This window comes from Puma concolor, chromosome A3, assembly GCF_028749965.1.
Source record: "Puma concolor isolate L17-30 chromosome A3, mPumCon1.1.hap2, whole genome shotgun sequence".
NCBI classification, from domain to species: Eukaryota; Metazoa; Chordata; class Mammalia; order Carnivora; family Felidae; genus Puma; species Puma concolor.
The window spans coordinates 105374672-105381586 of NC_141669.1; the positions used below are offsets into that span (position 1 = coordinate 105374672).

Consider the following 6915-nt stretch of genomic DNA (forward strand, 5'->3'; position numbering starts at 1 on the left):
AAGTAAGTCAGAAAAGGACAAATACCATGTGATTTCACTCCTATGTGGAATTAAAGAAGGAAAGCAAATGAGCAAAGGGAAAAATATATATAAGCAAACCAAGAAACAGACTCTTAACTGCAAAGAACAAGTTGATGGTTACCAAAAGGGAGGAGGTAAGGGATGGGTGAAATAGATGTTGAGGTTAAGGAGTACACTTGTGATGAGCACCGGGTGATGTATGGAGATGTTGAAACACTTGTATACACCTGAAACTAATATTACACTGAATGTTAACTGGAATTTAAGTGAAAACTTAAAAAAAGCCCTTAAATGAGTATACATACCCTATGGAATCTTGTCGTATGACAATCATTAATTATCCAAACGTGTGATTGTCACATATGTATTTTGTGGTTGTTCTATGAAAATATGTCTCTGCTACCAAACTGGAAGCTTTATAAGGGCAGGGACCCTGCCTGATCTTGCATTTTATTTTCTCCTGACATGCCATCATGGTAAGTTGGTATCCAACCAGGGAAACAGAAGGCACTCTGAGTTCTTACAGAAGGGAAGTTAATGCAAGGATTTAGTGGCACAGCTGATAGAAGAGGCTGAATGATCAACTAGGGCACAGCTCCAGAATCGTCCGTATCAGTGCTCACTAAGTACATGCTGAATGAATGAATACACCCAAATTGTGTGCAGAAAAAGTGTTGCTGATTGATTCAAAATTCTAGTGGTAACGGTCTTGAAATGTCTGTATCTACAACAAAAATGCACGTGTTGTATAGAATAGAGGTCCCTGTGTAGGGACTGGAGACACAAAGTCTACCTGTGCTGTTATTTCATGATAATTTCTTCTTAATTTTTTAATGTTTATTTTTGTGAGAGAGAGAGAGAGAGAGAGAGAGAGCGGGAGCGCACGTGGGTGTGCACAAATGGGGGAGGGGCAGAGAGAGAGGGAGACACAGAATCTGAAGCAGGCTCCAGACTCTGAGCTCTCAGCACAGAGCCTGGCACGGGGCTCAAACTCACAAACTCACCAACAGCGAGATCATGACCTGAGCCAAAGTCGAATACTTAACCAACTGAGCCACCCAGGTGCCCACATTTCGTGATAATTCTATTGCTGACAAATCCATCTCTTGGCTGACACTCTTATTTCTTTGGCTATGTAATATATTGCTTTAGCTTGAAACCCATTCAGACTTATCAGAAAAACTGTCTATTCATTTCATTCTTTCTGTCTTGATTTTATTAATGTTTGTGAGGGAACACTTATTTCTTTTATTTCCAGCTTTCTTAGGAGAGGAGCCTGCATGTCCCAACAACAAAGAACATAATAATCTACCAGGTTCAGAAAAGGCATGGATATTTCAAATCATCTTTTAAAAAAAAGTCACTAAACCTATGGAAATCAAATCATCTTTTATGTATTAGTTCCTCAAAGTCTTATTTACTGAAGGTAAAAGGGAAAGTCTATCATTATTAATCCTGAATAAAATATGCACACACATATGCATCACATAATACTCAACTATTTATCTAGGATAAAAAAAATCCCCAGTGAGTTCCAGAATATTAACAGAATATTCAGTTTTCTTTATTGCCCAGATAAAATTCATGATGTAGTAACAATTACCTAAGGATCTAAGAATGTGAGCATGAGCTTATTTGATGTGTGTAAATGCCTCATCTGCCTTCATTTATAAATTCCCCCCAGGGTTCTTCGTTAAAGAAACACAAATCCAGAGAAAATATATTGCCTGTGTAAATATTTAGAAAATAATAACACTGTTCAGATGCCTATTTACTTCAAATTTATATCTGTGTAGAAGGCATCTAAATTCTTCTTTTCCTCCCTTGTCATATCACCTTCCTCAAAAACAAACTACAGGCCGAGTGGTTCTCTTGGGTACCTTCATGGCTACATAAGGAATTTGCTCAATTGTGAATTCAACAAAAATTGTTAAATTAACTGTACGGGAGAGGGGAGGGTGTGATTCACTTGTACCAATTAGACATGACCTTATCCTGATCATAGTGTTGAATGCATCTATCTGTCTCTCATGGTTATAATTTTTAGTGATTGATGATGCGCAACTCAAGCATGAAGAAGCAGAAGCAACTTTCTCCTTTTAAGCGGCTTCTGAATTGGTTCTCATTGCTGTCTTGCTCATTCTTTATCCTTAAGAATGGTTTAGACAAATCTGGAAGTTTGTAAAAGTTACATTTTTTTTAAAAGAGAGAAAGCTTGTTATACAAAATGAACCCCAAGAAGTCACTGTTGAAAACTTTACACCCAAAGTTGCACACAAAAACATGTTATTTGTAGCAGATCTTACGGGATTCCCCTTCCCAGCTGGCACACCCATTGCTCAATGGCTGTGACTGGTGGCTCAGAGCTACTCGCTTCTCTGGAGGATTGCCTTTGGCTGATTAGAGCCACCTTGCCTCTGTGAGGTCTCTGTCTCTGTCTCCACAAGAGGCTGGCCGATGACTGACTGACGCAGGTTATAACAGCTAGCCTCCTTCCCTCTGGGCAGGGCAACCCCTGTAATACAATTCATCCTCCATATCTCCCATGGAATCCATCTGAATCTAACTTTATCTCACGCCCTGAAAAGTTTCTCCTGGGAGCAGGCCTGCAATGAAGCATTTACACAAGAGTTTCCATCTCTGGCTCTGTTTCTAGGCAGCTTGACCTAAGACTCTGTTTTAATTACCTATTTTGATTCCAGAAGTTGGTTAGGCTCTAGAAACAAAACAAAGTAAACATTTGGGCCACTAAACTTACTATGGCTGGAATTAGTAACTGTTTCTGTAGCTAATGGGTGACGCTCATCTTTCTCTGATTATCAGAAACTAGATAAAGAAAATATCTACGTATTTAAATCACTTCAACAGACCAAACGTGAATCTGCTTCAACAAACTGTTACTATTCTGATCATCTAGGTCTGGGTCTTCATCCCTGTGCCTTCTTTTGGTTTACCTTGCCTCTAGAGACTAAAAGAAGGTTAAATCCCTTATTGAGCACTGACTGTGTAGACACAAAGCTAGAAACCTTACGGATGTAATGCCGTTAGATTCTCAAGATGGTGTATTGAGGGGCAGATACATATCCCTACTTTATAGAGGATGAAATTAAGATTCAAAGACAATTTATGACTTGATCCATGGACATGCAGCTAGTAAACTGAGGTTCAGAAACAATTTGTAACTTGATCCGTAGACGTGCAGCTAGTAAATGGCAAAGTGCGGATTCAAATCCAGGTCTGCTGACTACAAAAACCACATTCTTAACCAATTTACACAGTGTCAATTTGAAGATAAGGACAGGAATAGAGGAGAGTATTTCCTTCTAGACTTAAGAGCCTACATCTACATTTCTGCAGCACTATTGGTATCCCTTTTCCCACACCATCCCCACCCCCAGCTTCTGTATGCTTTTGCAACAAGCTCCCCCATGACCCATGATTCAATTCATTGAATTGCCTTTGAGCTCTGGAATAGCCTTACCAGCACCCCCTAGGCTATAATTATTAACAGATGCAGGAATCCAAAAGCCTAGTACTTTTTGCCTGTTCTCTACAGCTCCCTGTGGGTTAAATTGAAGCTGGGGCTTCACCAGAAAACTCAGGCTTGTCTGTCTTCCTTCACTTTCCAAACACTAGTCCCCCCACACCCCCCACTAGTCCCCCCAGGAGCATTTTCTCAACAAATCACCTGTTCCTGAATTCTTGGCTCAGTGTCTCCTTCTGAGAGAATCATAACTAAATCAATACACATAAAGGATAAAGCAGACAAATACTAATAAAATCACTTTGGCATTCTGGAATGCTGAGTGAACTTGTTTTATTTTTTCAAAGAAATAATTTTGTTGCTTATTGAAAAGTCATACATGCTCATTGCTAAAAAAAAAAAAAGAAAATATAAATTAAAATAAGACAATAAAAGTTAATTCATAATTCTAAAACCCAGAAAAATTACCATTTGAGTGTTGCATATTTACATGTCTAAGATTATACATACCATTTATAATGTTTATTTTTAATGTAACTTTGATATGCTATTTTTTATGCCAGTAAAATGTCCTCTAAAAAATATTTTTTTAATGTTTATTTTTGAGAGAGAGAGAGACAGAGTGAGAGCAGGGGAAGGACAGAGAGAGACGGTGACACAGAATCTGAGGTAGGCTCCAGGCTCCCAGCTGTCGGCACAGAGCCTGATGTGGGGCTCAAACTCACAAACTGTGAGATCATGACCTGAGTTGAAGTCAGACTTTTAACCGACTAAGCCACCCAGGCACCCCCCTACAATATATTTTATTAAGCTTGTATAATGTTCTCTACTATAATTTTTGGGAGTGGAACCAAGCTCTCAGTTGATGCTGCTGGTCCATCGGCCACTCTTTGGTTGGTACTGATGGTCTTTTAGGGCCATCAAAGAACTCTGGCTTTGTGCTGTTAGGGTTTAGAGTTAAACTTGAAATAAACTTAGTCACTCAAATGTTCCTTCACGCAGTTCCCATTCAAACATGTTGTTGAGCCATTCAAATGAATATAAACACTTCCTATGTGGGGAAAGAGGATTAATAGGACTTGACACTGGCACTTTCAGCATACATTGCAAATGGCTGAAGGTGATCACAGAACACCACTGTATATGAAACTAGCACTGAGGAAGTGTGGTATTTGCTGGGGTGACAGCAGAATGTGAGATGCTCTGAAAGTCTGCTATTGCAGACTCATTTTCCTTATACCTGAATAAAACCATGGTGGGCATTTCTCCCCCCAACATATTCAAGAAATAAAACATCCTCTAATTATTGGAGGAAACAACATGTCTTGTTCTCAGGAGCCATGTCGAAGGGGCTTCTACTGGCAAAAATCAGGGGCAGTTTGAGCATCAAAATTATGTTAGTAAAGGATTATAAACTCATTAAATTAAAAAGGAATGCACAGGTCCATATGGATTTAAATCCATAAGAAGAAGATATCGCTCTGTCCCAAAATAGAAAGCTAACTAGGAAATGTAGAAAGAATGATGAAATAAGTAACTCGTCTTATGACAGCCATCCTCGTAGTAACTATTTCAGGCAAGACTCCTCATGAGTACTAAAACTAGTGGGTGACAATTATGGGAGTAATCAGAAATTTATATAGTTTCATAGGTTCTATTCACAAGATACTTATTAAGTACAAAGGAAAAAATAATTACAGTAGAGATACTGGATAGATACCACTTTAACCAAGAGATTAACATTCACAAAGTTTACATCACATGTCAACATCACATACCTCCTGATACGATGTACTGAGAAGGGTACAATATCACATCTGTGGTATTCCTGCCTAGCACGTGTCACTTGAATCTATCCTGAGGAAATAGAAGACCTCAAAATTGAAGGGCATTTTCAAAATAACTGGCATGTATTCTTCTAATGTATCAATGTCATAAAGAAAAAAATGAAGATTGAGGAACTTTTTTAAACAAAAGAGATGACAGAGTTGGGACAACAGAACACAACTTGTGATCTGGGATTTTCTTTTGGTATAAAGGATATTATTGGGACAAATAGCAAAATCTGAATAAGGTCTGTAGACATGACTAGTTAATTCAAATATTAAATTCCTAATTTTGACAGGTATAATATGATTACATAAAAGAATGTTTTTGGTTTTTGGAGATACATACTGAAGTATTTAAGGGTAAGGGATATTATGTCTTCAGCAGACACTCAAATAGTCCAGGAAAAAATAATTACACACACACACACACATGCACGTGCACACACACACATATATATATGGAGAGAGAAGGAGAAAGAAGCCATGTGGTTAACATGTGGGTAATCTGGGCAAAGAATATATAGGGATTCTTTGTAAAATTCTTGTAACTTTTCTGTAAATTAGACATTAACTCAAAACTTTAAAATTATTAAAAATAGACACACGAAAAACCTCATGAACAAACAAAACTTAGTTCTAAGAGCAAATGTCCAGGTTCCCTAACACAAATCTTGTAAGTAATTCCAGCTCAAGCCTGCCTCAGGGGAAAGTGGGCCTGGTTAGCTACTTGCTCACTCATCCAGCTTCCTATCTTCACAGATAGAAAGTGAGGGAGGGGATAAAGCAAAGGGCCTTCATTGTATATGGCTGACCGAGTTGTAATCTGGAGTTGGTAGCCTTTGGTAAAGCAGATCCTAAAGTGGACTCTTTTTGTCAGTGGGGCTTTTGTGGATGTTTTTGGAGCTTCTGCCCAGCACTCACTGCATTTCCTGGTGTGGGTGATGCCTCCCCCAGCTTTTTACTCAGTAGTACACCTCTAGTGATGGCCAGTTTTATGTCCCAATTTGGCTAGGCTAGGTTATAGTACCCAGTTACTCAGTCAAACATTAATTGTAGGTGTTGCTGTAAAGGTATAGGTGTAGGTGTGGGTGCAATTAACATCTACAATTAGTTGGCTTTATATAAAGGAGATTATCCTCCATCATCTAGGTGGGCCCAATCCTTTCAGTTGAAAGAACAGAACTGAGGTTTCCCTGAAGAAGAAATTCCACTTGTGAACTGTATGGATAGCTCTCACCCAAGAGTTTCCAGCCTGGACTTCCTGATGACCTGCCTGCCAGCCCCCATAGTCATGTAAGTCAGCTCCTTGCAATACATCCCTTTCTCTATCTATCTATCTATCCATCCATCCATCTATTATCATCTATCACCTATCTATACTACTGGTTCTATCTCTCTGGTAGAATCCTTTTCCAAGTATCTTCTGGCTCAAATCCCACTTGTAAGTATTCTTGGTAGATCTCTTAAATTCCCCACTTCTCCCTTGCCCACCCTGCCCATGCCTTGAGAAAAAAAAAATCACATGCAATACCTAGTCCTTCTTTATCATATGTATATTTTTTTGGCATCTGGAAATTTCGC

At 38.8% G+C, this 6915-nt stretch overlaps 1 long non-coding RNA gene across 2 annotated transcripts in view; it reads left to right on the forward strand.

Moving 5' to 3' along the window:
- Positions 1-6915, forward strand: part of LOC147582636 (uncharacterized) — a 152759-nt gene that overhangs the window by 22655 nt on the left and 123189 nt on the right. For both annotated transcript variants that reach the window (XR_015249371.1, XR_015249370.1), the window contains exon 2: positions 6484-6627. This is a non-coding gene — a long non-coding RNA (uncharacterized LOC147582636). The remainder of the gene's footprint in view (positions 1-6483; positions 6628-6915) is intronic.